Below are 12681 nucleotides of genomic sequence, written 5' to 3' on the forward strand. Positions count from 1 at the left end.
GATCTGTAGGGAATAATATTTAATTTGGCAGGAGTGCAGTGTCTCGTTTTTTGGGGTTAGAAAATATTGAGGCAGGTTTCAGAAATAGCAAGGAAATAAAGTTACTCATGGATGACCCAAACATTCAACAGGCTGGCAATACAGATCAGTCTCAATGTGTATTCAAGTTCCTTTTGTTAGACTCGCTGCCTTCTTTTTATTCCACTGTAAGCATCAAATTTGTTCCTCTTCTGCCTAATTTAAGAACTAGTGCAAGACTACCATATACAGGGGAGAAACCCCTGATTCTGTTGTCAATACTGCTCTCTCAAACATCTTTTTCATCCCTGTGTCTCCCTCGCCTCCAACATGGTAGCTTAGATTTGTCAGTCCATGGCTTCTTTTTCTGTCGCAATGAGGCCACACTCAGGTTGGGGGAGCAACACCTTACATTCCATCTGGGTAGCCTCCAACCTGATGGCGTGAAAATCGATTTCATGAACTTCCGGTAATTGCCCCACCTTCTCCTTCTCCATTCCCCATTCCCCTTTCCCTCTCTCACTTTATCTTCTTACCTGTCCAACACCTCCATCTGATGCTTCCCCCTTCCCTTTCTCACATGGCTTCTGTCGTCTCCTATCAAATTCCTCTTCTCCAGTCCTTTAACTCCTGGTTTCAACTATCACCTACTAACTTGTACTTCTTCCTCTCCTCTGCCCCCCCCCCCCACTTTCACACTCTGATTTTCATCTCTTTTTTCCCAGTCCTGATGAAGGGTCTCGACCCAAAACTTTGACCGTTTACTCTTTCCATCGATGCTGCCTGGCCTGCGGATTTCCTCCAGCATTTTGCGCGTGTTGCGGTAGCTTCGTGGTTAGCTGATCACTACAACATCAGCGATCACAGATGCAATTCCCACCACTGTCTGTAAAGAGCTCATACGTTCCCCTCATGACTGCGTGCATGCCCGGGTTTTCTCCAGCAGTATGTGTTACGGGGAGCGATTTGTGGGCATGCTACTTTGGCGCCAGAAGCATGGCAACACTTGCAGTCAACCCAGCATAGTCCTAACTGATTTGATTTGGCACAATTGGACCATTTCACAGTGTGTTTCAATGTAAGTGTAACGAGTAAAATTAATCTTTCTCTTTATCATTCGGACTAACCCGGTTAGAAATGTAAGTTGCGTTCAGTCTGAAGGACCAGAGTGCCTAACAACCATTCAGCTTCCTTCTTACAGCAGTGAAATCCTTGCACTTCTTCCCAGTTTCTTTCGATCACTCAATGGCGTTTTTAATCAGCATTTAGCAAAATTGTGTACTTTCAGTCGTTAACAAAAAACTGAACTTACGGCCACACATTTTAATTCCACATCCCATTCTCATTCTGATATGTCTGTCCACGGCCTCCTCTACTATCATCATCATGTTCATCCATCATTGACGTCGATGAAGACCTCGACACCATTATGATGGTGTCGAGACTAGCGCGTGATTTGGATTTAAGTGAGGGAGAGCTGTGCAGCGTCAGCCTCACTCTCTCTTCCCAATTCCCATCTGGATCCAGTGGCAGGACAGAGTCGAGACGGCTGGAGATGGGACTAGGCTCAGTGGATGACCAGGACGTCTTCTGTGTCTTGTCCTGCTCTACACGTTCCACGACGCTTGCAGAGACCGCCTTCGTGACCGTTGGACCTTCCATTGGTCTCGTCCGCTCAGTCCGCCGGGGTCTGTCTTCACATGCTGGGATAGGCAACTCCCTATCTCACCGAGGGTTTGAGACCCGTCGGCTACCCTCACCTCGTTTAGCCGGCTTGTCGAAGCCGTTGCCCGGGGTGTGGCCGCTGTCGCATGCAAACAGCTACGGGGAGCCACAGGTGAGAGCTGAGTGCCAGGTGGGGACCAAAGGTGGACTAACCACCCTGAAAAGGACGCGACATGTTCCCCCACCAGAGGTGCTACCCCTCCCTGACACCCCATACACCCCCATCTACTATAAAGATGAAGCCACACTCAGGTTGGAGGAACAACACCTTATATTCCATCTGGGTAGCCTCCAACCTGATGGCATGAACATTGACTTCTCAAACTTCCGCTAATGCCCCACATCCCCCTCGTACCCCATCCATTATTTATATATACACACATTCTTTTTCTCTCTCCTTTTTCTCCCTCTATCCCTCTCACTATTCCCCTTGCCCATCCTCTAGTCTTTTTCCCCCCTCCCCCTTTTCTTTCTCTCTAGGCCTCCTGTCCCATGATCCTCTAATATCCCTTTTGCCAATCACCTGTCCAGCTCTTGGCTCCATCCCTCCCCCTCCTGTCTTCTCTTATCATTTTGGATCTCCCCCTCCCCCTCCCACTTTCAAATCTCTTACTATCTCTTCTTTCAGTTAGTCCTGACAAAGGGTCTTGGCCCAAAACATCGACTGTACCTCTTCCTAGAGATGCTGCCAGGCCTGCTGCGTTCACCAGCAACTTTTATGTGTGTTGCTTGAAATTTCAGCATCTGCAGATTTCCTCGTGTTTGCGGACTTATGAGATTAATTTACTTCTATAAAGTGCATGTTAAAACTGGTAATAACACTTACAAACCAAGTCATGCTGCTCTCTTTTCCTCAATAACACCTCCATTCTTTTTAATGTAATTGTGTACGTACGTGATTTTCCATCTTATCCCCATCTGGGTATTTATTCTTTCTGTTTTTTCTTCCACTGACCAGCACAACCTATCGACAAATTGGATAAGTTGCTCAATCATCTACACAAGCACTTCCAAAGCTATTTTTAAAGCACAACGAATGAGAAAATTAATTCTTTATACTTGACATTTATAGCCAGTACAGAGTTTTATTGCCACTATTTTCAGTTTTTTGTATATTTCTAATGTCCATGCATGTGGGTGTGTAAGTGAGTGCGAGAGGTAGTGAGTGAGCTTAGAAAAAGTATGAGTGTGCAAGAGAGTGAGTAATCGTGTCTGAGTGTGAGATAGCGGAAATGACAGTGTGTGTGTGAGAGCTAAGTGTGTGCACAAGTGTGTGAGAAGGTGAGTATGAGAGGGAATGTGTGCGTGAGAGTGAAAGAGTGCATGTGTGTGGGAGCGAGAGAGAGAGACTGTAAGCTTTGTGTGTGTGTATGCCAGCAGCTATTACGAATAAAATATTTTACAGGGCTGGGTATTACAGTATTAATTAATTTCAAGATCAACAGAGATACCAAGGATTTTACTCGATGGGTCATAAATAGTAACAGCTGAAGTGAGTTGTTAGCTGTCGATACCACAAGATGCGATGGAGCTGCAGCTAGCAAGCAGTTTGCAACAATGCAGCAGGCAGCAGTTTACATCTGTGGTTCCTTTCAAAATATTTACTTGGGCCAGACGGATGTTAAATGTTGACAGAAAAGCATGACGCCAAATTGTGACCACAGGAAACGGAACAGGGTATGCTCACATACACAAATTATGTTTGTAACAGAGGCAGTCTTTTACCTCCTGCCTCTATAATGGCAGGTTGCTTATGGAGTATCTATGGAAATGAATAAAAAGTTGACATTTTAGGGCTAAACCTCTTTTTCAGCACTGGAAAGAAAGGAGGTTAGCTGGAAGGTGACAGGTGAAGCCAGGTGGGTAGGAAAGGAAAAGGGCTGGAGAGGATGGAATCTGATAGGTGAGGAGAGTGAACCATAGGGAAAAAGGAAGGAGGAGAGGACCCAGGGGGAGGTGAGAAGAGGTAATTAGCCAGAGTGGGGAACAGAAGAAGAGTAGAGTGGGAGGGATTATTTTACTGGAAGGAGAAATTGATATTCATGCTGTCAGGTTGGAGGCTATCCAGACAGAATATAAAGTGTTGCTCCTCCACCCTGAGGGTGGCTTCATCTTGTCAAAATGAGAATGGGAATTGGAATTAAGATATCTGGCTACCAGGAAATTCTGCTTTACAATTTATTAATTTACAATGGGCCTCACCAGTGTAGAGGAGGTCACATCAGGGGCATAGGTTACAATAGGCGACCCCAATAGTTCGCAGGTGAAGTGTTATCTCACCTGGAAGGACTGTTTGGGGCCCTGAATGAAGGTGATGGAGGAGATGAATGGGCAAGTGTAGTATTTTGGCTGCCTGCAGGGTTAAGTGCCAGGAGGAAGATTAGTGGGGAGGGACAAATGGCCAAGGGAGTCACTGAGGGAGCGATCCCTGTGGAAAGTGGAGCGAGGGGGGAGGTAAAGATATGTTTGGAGATAGAATCCCTTTGGAGATGATGGAAGTTTCAGAGAATGATGTGTTGGATGCAGAGGCTCATGGGGTGTTAGGTATGGTCAAGAGGAATTCCATCATTGTTAAAGCAGTGGAAAGATATTGTGAGGCAGATTTTTGGGCAATGGAGGAGATGCAGGTGAGGGCAACAGCAATGATGAAGGAAAGGAAATCCTATTCTCTGAAAAAGAAGAACTCTAATGTCTTAGAATGGAAAGTGTCATCCTGGAAACAGATGCAGCGGAGAAAAGGAAATGAGAAAAGGGAATGACATTTTTACAGGAGACAGAGTGGGAAGAGGCATCGTCAAAATAACCATGAGAATCAGTTGATTTATATAAGGTGTCAGTTAGCAGTCTGTCTTCAGAGATGGAGACAGAGAGATTGAGAAAGCAGAGGGAGGTGTCAGAAAATAAGTGCGCATGCACCGGTCGTGCATACAGCCTGGTACAGCCGTTCTGATCTATTCTTTTACTTTCTTCTTCTTACTTTTTAATTTACGTTATTTTTTGTATTTTTTTTCTCACGGTAACACGTCGAAGCTGCACCCTCTCTAATATGCTGGTAGAGAGTGTTTTATTTGGGTTTTCTTCAGCGCTGGAAATGGTTACATCCCGACAAGCGGGACAGAAGCAAGGTCGCATTGTGTATTCCACGGACCGGCAAATTCCGGCCGGCTTAGCGAACAGAGCGGCAGACACCCCTGCTGAAATCCCGGAGGAAAACTCACAGAGGATTCAGAGGGGGATCACAAAGCCGAGGAAAGAGGACCGGGTCGAGACAACAGAGACTTTTGGAGAAGAGGAGTTCGGTGGGTAATACCGTTCCGCCTGACTGGAAGTGCACCGAGAGCAGTAAGCGTGAAGGAGTGGGGTGCTTACTGATCTGGCTAACAACGGATGGTGCAATGCGGGGTATATTACGATCGAGGATATTGAACTTTTTGCTGTTGGACTTCGGCCACATTCCACCATGATACAACACTTGGCGGCACGGGAGGTCGTTCCTGCCTGTGGCCATCGAACGTGCAGCTCCTCCCTTGGAGGGTCAGACACCCTGAGCCAATAGACTGGTCCTGGACTTATTTTCCTTCTGGCATAGTTTGTATTTTGTTGTTTGATTGTTGGGGTTTTTTGTATTGCTATATTTACGCTCTATTCTTGGTTGGTGCGGCTGTAACGAAACCCAATTTCCCTCAGGATTAATAAAGTATACCTATCTATCTATCTATCTATCTATCTATCTATCTATCTAAAAGGACCAAGTGAATTTAAAGGCAGAGTGGAAGTTGGAGGCATAGCTGGTGAAATTGATGAGGTTAGCATGGGAGCATGAAGCACTAACGGGAAAGGATTAGAACCTGGACTGTTCTACGTAGCCAAGGAAAAGGTAGGCTTAGCTAGGGCCCACGTGTGCACCCAAGACTACCTCTCAAGTCTGGAGAAAGTAGATGGTAGCAAAGAAAAACATTGTTGAGTCTGAGGACCAGTTCTTCCAGACAAAAACGGTAGGGGTAGAGGAGGACTGGTTGGTTATTTTATTGAGAAAGACACAGAGAGCTTTAAGGTCTTCTTGATGGGGGATAGGATTGTACAGGGACCGGACATCCATGGTGAAAATGAGGTGCTCAGGACCAGGTAATTGAAAGTTAGTGAGGAGATGAAGAGCTTGAGAAATGTTGTGGACGTACATGGGAAGAGGCTGAACCAAGGGAGGTAGACTGGAGTAGTGGCATGAGGATGTGGGTTCAGTGGGGCAAAAGCAGCCAGAGACAATGGGCCTACCCGGACAGTCAGGTTTGTGGATCTTGGGTAACTAAAGTTCTAATTCTGACAGCCCTGGATGCCCCGCATTGCAGTCTCTGCGGCCTCCTGCTTGGACTTTGATTCGATTTGATGCCCCAGACAGTGGATCTTGCTGACTCCAACCCCAGTTCTAATAGTCCGGGATGCTTCCAGACCCATGACACAACTGTCGAGGTCCATCGACTTCCAGGGCTGTTGGAACTGGAAATTGGCTCTGGGGATTGGGAAGCATGCTTGGGCAATGGCACCATTGTTGTCAGCCAAATCAAAGGTGGTGACAAGTCAGTGTATAGGAGGGAGATTGAAAATCTGACTGAATGGTGCCGCAACAGCAACCTCTTACTCAATATCAGCAAGACCAAGGAGATGATTATTGACCATTGATTATTGAGAAAACCAAAGGTGCATCAGCCACTCCTCATTGGAGGATCAGAGATGGAGAGGGTCAGCAAGTTTAATTTCCTTGGTGTTATCATAGCAGAGGACCTATCCTGGGCCCCGCACTTAGGTGCAATTATGAAGAAAGCACAGCAGTGTCTCTGCTTCCTTAGGTCTTTGTGAAGATTTGGCATGACATCTAAAACTTTGACAAACCTCTATAGATGTGTGGTGGAAAGTATATTGACTGGCTGCATCACAGCGTGGTATGGAAACACTAAGAGCATTGAACAGAAAATCCTATAAAAAAGTAGTGGATACAGCCCATTCCATCATGGGCAAAGCCCTCCCCACTATTGAGCTCATCTACATGGAGTGTGGTCACTGGAAAGCAGAATGCACGATCAGGGACACCCACCACCTAGGTCGTGCTATCTTCTCACCGCTGCCATCAGGAAGAAGGTACAGGAACCTCAGGTCTCACACCACCAGGTTCAGGAACAATTATTACTCCTCAACCATCAGGGGCCTAAATGAGAGGGGATGACTTCGCTTGCCCCATCGTTGAAATGTTCCCACACCCCATGGAATCACTTTCAAGGACTCTTCACCTCATGTTATCAATATTCATTGCCTATTGATTTATTTTTATTATTTTTTCTTCCTTTTTATATTTGCACAGTTTGTCTTTTGCACACTGGCTGTCCACCCTGTTGTCGTGGTCTTTCACTGATTCTATTCTGGTTATTGGATTTATAGAGTATGCCTGCAAGAAAATACATCTTGGGATTGCATATGGTGACACACATGTACTTCGATAATAAATTTACTTTGAATGTTGAACTCTTGAACATAACTTTACTTAACAAGACAGTGGGACTAGTTCCCTTGTGAAACCAAACCGGCTGTGAACTCACTTCCATGAATGTCAGCTCTGAATGATAATTGCTTACTTTTATTGTTTGCACAAATTGTTTTCTACTATCCTTCGGGGGTTTGATGGTCTTCTTTATTTTTTAATGGGTTTTATTGGGTTTCTTTGCTTTATGGCTGCCTGTAAGGAGATGAATCACAAGGTTGTATTTAGTACACATACCTTGATAATAAATGTACCTTGAACTTGGACACTTATGGACTGTCCCTGTACACCCTGAGTGTTTACTGGTTGCTAACACAAACAGTGCACTTCACTGTACATTTTGATGCACATGTGATAAACTAACGGGCTGAATGTGGCTCCCTGACAACACATTCAAATCTGCTTTGGCAAGGGACAGATCAAGCTTGCCGAATACTGAGAGCCCCTAATTGCATAGACAAGTGGGCAATGGAAACTGCTTGTTGACAAATGTTCTATTCAATGTAACTTCACAGTCCACGAAGTGTTACTTTATTAATGACACACCTCTGTGGTGTATTGCTGTAAGCTATCACCGCAAACAATGAAGAGGCAAGCGAAGACAAGGCCAACTGGAGGTTTGACCCGCGCAGGTGCGAGGCAAAGTCGGAGCATGGCATGTTCGACGAGAAGTGGTCAGTGTGAGGTCGAGACAGTGTCAGAGTCAGGGATGGAGTTGGAGCGAACAATTCAGAGAGGAGTCAGTGCAGAGGAGTTTTGGAGCCCGTCCACTTAAACCGGGAGCAAGTTTCGATCGATCAAAGCACCGAGCAGATTCGGAATAATCAAGAATGGTGTCGGACTGGGGTACAGACCCGAAGAATATTGCTGTGGCGCCGCCTGGGTCCCACTGAGTTGACCCAGTATTTGGGACGATTTAAATGCAGGCCATGATAGACTGAAAAGGCAGAGTGTTGAGACCAGAGATTCGGGCTCTGATTCATTTCACTCTCCCGCAATGTTTACTCCTCTCTCCATGGCACTGAGGCTGTGAGACTGTTCTGGCTGCTATGTGCTTCATGCCCCACTGTGTGATGAACCGAGACTGAGGATATGGGCCTACTTCGGCTGATCTGGGCTCTGGCTCTATGGACTCAATTTGACTCAGAATGCTGTTGCTTGCTTGTATTGTTTGCACGAGTTGTATATTTTTTCCTCTCTTTCTCTGCACATCGGGTGTTGGTCTTTTTTTATAATTGGGTTCTTCTGGGTTTCTTGCTTTGTGGCTGCCTGTGAGCAGATGAATCTCAAGATTGTGTAATTAATACCTTCTTTGATAATAAATGTATTCTAAATCCTTGGATATGTCTGTATCTGTCTTGGGGACCATGAGCAAACAGGTTGCGTCCTCCCTGTATTGAATTTCGACCATCTCTTCATTCTATTTTATTATCAGCAGCTCCCTCTCAACCTCTGGAATTTAATGGCAGTGGAAACTCTGTTGATGTTTTGCAGAAGATATTTTTGTTTTTAAACATGAAGTGTAAGCATATAAGTATTTATTTAAGAACTGAGTGTATAGCACATATATCCTTGCTAAGTCTGCAGCTCAGTGGAGACTTATTGCATTAATAAAGTACATTTTGTTGATAGCTCTATTTCTGCTATTAACACATGCAAGTAGCAATAGAAACAAAAGATTCCGAATAAGCATGAAATCCAGAGCAATACACACAGGATGCTACGCTGATAAAGGCTCTTGGCCTGAAAAATTGACCATTTATTCCTCTCCATAGACGCTGCCTTACCTGCTGAGTTCCTCCAGCATTTTGTGTGTTGCAAGCAGCAACAAGTGAGCTTGTGTCCCCGTTGAATACGAGCCTTGAACCACGGTATCATTGGGTGAGAAGAATCCTCCAGCTGCGCTAAAAGCTTCTGCAGGTCCTCATGGTCTGCACTGATGATATGATTTCTCAACCAATTTGTAGTGCCCACAGGGAAAGATTGCGGATGTTTGGACTTGGAGCAACACACAACCCTCTGAGGGAGCTCAGCGGGTCAGGCTTCACCTATGGAGGGCAAAGAATTTTATTTTATTTAGAGATACAGCTCAGTAACAGGCTCTTCCAGTCCAACAAGCCCACACCACCCAATTACACTCATTGACCAATTAACCTGCTAACTCATAACTCCTATTAGATTCTTTCTTTTCCAGCCCTTGACATTTCCCACCCACCTGGATTCATCTATCAGCTATCCTCCTTCTCCTCCCCTCAACTTCTTGTTCTAGCATCTTCCCCCTTCCCTCTCAGTCCTGAAGAAGATCTCAGCCTGTAACATTGACTGTTTACTCTTTTCCATAGATGCTGCCTGACCTGCTGAGTTCCTTCTCCATTTTGTGTGCGTTGCTAACCCATAGATCTTTGGAACGTGGGAGGAAGCTGGAGAATCCTGAAGAAAGGCACATCTTCATGAGGAGAAGATACACACTCCTTACAGACAGAGGTAAGGATTGAACCTGGGTTACTGGTGCTGTAATAATGTTACACTAACAGTTATGCTACCGCGAATTGTGGATATTTGGAATCAAAGCCCTTGGTCGGTGTGACAGCAAAGAAGTGAGATGAGTCAGTATAAAGATGACAAGGAGAGTGGTGTTTGCCGGACTGAGGAAGGATGAATGATGTCAGACAGGCTGTACCAGGTAGGGGAGGAGAGCGGGCTCGTATTGGGAGACAGTAGCAGGTGGATGATAGGTGGAGGCCGACAAAGACAGACAAATAATGATGGGGGAAAACGGACTGAGCTGGGAGTAGGAGAGTGGTAAAAATGAAGACAACTGCTAGAGAGAGACAGGCAGGAACACAAAGGGCTGCCAAGCTGGGATCTGGTAGGTAAAGGAGTTGAAAATGGGAATTATTAGACTCCTTTCTCACTACTCCCCTTCTCTTCTTGCTATCTCCGTAGTCACTCTCAGACTGATGCAGAGTATTAACCTGAAATATCAATTCTATTTACCTGCCCTCCACCCACAGATGCCTGTCAATTCCCTGAGCTCCTGCAGTAGACTATGAATACAAGAGATTCAGCTGACCACTCGTAGTACTGCTCACAGGCAGTCCAGTCCTTCGGTGAAGTCTGTCTGGCTGAATTGATGACAATACTCGGCAGCTTTCTCTCCAAGTACTTGTAGTGGAGTGTGCACACTTCCACGAGATCACCCCAGGATTCATCCTGTAGTTACACTGAACAGCTAGTTCTATTTGAGATCAAACAGTGAGTGACCCACAGACGCATCATTTGCTATTTCTTCAAGCTATTCAGTATAGGTACAGCCTTGTAATCACCAAGATGTTTGGAGCACCTTCATCCATAGTATCATATTCCCTGCCGCTTACATGAGGCTATGTTGGTCTTTCCCACCTTATGGAGGCGTGTGTCTTACATTCTCAGTGAAGCAACACAATATGAAGTGATACACATGAAATGCCGGAAGGGAGGAAGGCAGGCACATCTATCCAACCATTTTTCCTCCTTCCTTTCCAGTCCTGATGAAGGGTCTTGCCCCAAATAAGCAAATGTTTATTCCTCTTCATAAACTCTGCTTGACCTTCTGAGATCCTCCAGCATTTTGTGTGTGTACTCTGGATTTTGAGCATCTTCAGAATCTCTTGTGTTTAATATGGTGCTGCAGACAACAGAGAAGAAACTGGCATTACCAACCTGTTTTCTTTGGCAGATACTTTCACTCAAGAATTACACCATGACCAAAACAGACTCACATTATTAAACACCATTGCCCCACTAAACAACATTCTACATTTCTCCTTTGAAGCTATCCTCCATGTTAACAGATTTTACCTAAATTCTTTTACCAGTCTGCCTGCGGGCTGAACATTCCTGTGGTATCTGAACTGATTTGGAAGTTGCACTTCACTGTCGGTGATTTCAGCCTCACCATAAATTTGCCAACTGTTTCCATATGTGATTACTTATGTCAAACCTGAAGTTTTCAAAAAATTCTGATTGCACTGGGCTGAAAATTCCCTTCAAGATTTTCATTTATGAAGTGCAACCTACAGTTAACAATGCAAGTAGACTCACCAACATCTCAGATATCTGCTCCTGCCTCCCAGCAGCAATGTGCCCTTCTGATAGATACATGGGCACTTTGCTCCATTCTCTGTCATATCTTGGGCCTTACAATGTCATTCACTCTCAGCACTGTTTCTACTTATTCCATTTAAAGGAATAAATTGCATTGTCTCATATCTACGGGCACACCGATAGTGTAGCAGTTAGTGCAACATTATTACAGCTTGGGGCGTCGGAGCTCGGACTCCAATTCTGAACGTTTGTACGTTCTCCCCATGACCGAGTGGGTTTCTTCTGAGAACTCCAGTTTCCTCCCACAGCCCAAAGCTGTACCAGTTTGTAGGTTTAATGGTCATTTTAAATTTCCCTGTGATTAGGCTAGTATTAAATAGGGGGGTTGCTGGGCGGTGTGGCTCATTACACCAGAAGGCCCTGTTCCATGCTGTATCGCTAAATAAATAGATTGCCAATGAGAGACAAACTGCCCAAACTTGCCCATACCTCACTAGCTGTCCAAGGTAACCAGCCCAGCCACTTCCCCTCATGATTACTGATCTACTCAGAAAATTCTGTCTCTAAGTTCTTTGTACTTGTTAACACTCCTGCTGCCCTCTCAGGTGGTAACAGTCCAGACTCAATGTGGCATCTATAGGCTTGTTAGCATTTCTGCCTGCAAAGGCAAATATCAGAGATAAATTTATCAACAGAGCATCCTTTATTGAAAGTAGTAAATATTCGGCTAAGTCGCAATGGCTGATCCAATAACATATCCAAGTCTTACCACATTGTACAGTCAGTTCTTAAAGGGACACAGAGTAAAGTACTTCACTGGCATTAAATACTGGTCCTGTGAATAACATCTAAAACACACACACACACACATACTCAATCTCTTGTGGCTTCAATCTAACAAACTAATTTGTGTTATGAATAACACATATTATTATGAATTAATAAATAAGAAATTTACTTTTTGAAAAATAAATTGCAGATGTTTAAAGAAACCACACCATATTTCTTAAAGTTCAAAGTACATATATGTCTCTATACACAACCCTAAGATTAATTTTCTTGAAGGCATACTCAATAAATTTATAGAATAATAACCAAAACAGAATCAATGAAAGATCACCCAACTTGGTCATTCAACCAGAGTGCAGAAGACAGCAAACTGTGCAAATACAAAAAGAAAGAAATAATAATAGTAATAAATAAACTATAAATATTGAGAACATTGAAAGTGAGTCCATATGTTGAGGGAACATTTCAATGATGAAGCAGGTGAAGTTGAATGAAGTTATCCCCTCTGGTTCAAGAGCCTAATGGTTGAGGAG

At 44.5% G+C, this 12681-nt stretch overlaps 1 long non-coding RNA gene across 1 annotated transcript; it reads right to left on the reverse strand.

The window, feature by feature from the left end:
* Positions 1–2642: 2642 nt before the first annotated feature.
* On the reverse strand, positions 2643–10933 carry LOC140210727 (uncharacterized). The gene is made up of 3 exons (XR_011889287.1): positions 10271–10933; positions 9061–9321; positions 2643–2707 (listed from the first exon to the last, which is right to left on the reverse strand). It is a non-coding gene; the product is annotated as an uncharacterized lncRNA (long non-coding RNA).
* Positions 10934–12681: the final 1748 nt, after the last annotated feature.

Source organism: Mobula birostris, chromosome 15 (assembly GCF_030028105.1).
Source record: "Mobula birostris isolate sMobBir1 chromosome 15, sMobBir1.hap1, whole genome shotgun sequence".
Classification (NCBI taxonomy): Eukaryota; Metazoa; Chordata; class Chondrichthyes; order Myliobatiformes; family Myliobatidae; genus Mobula; species Mobula birostris.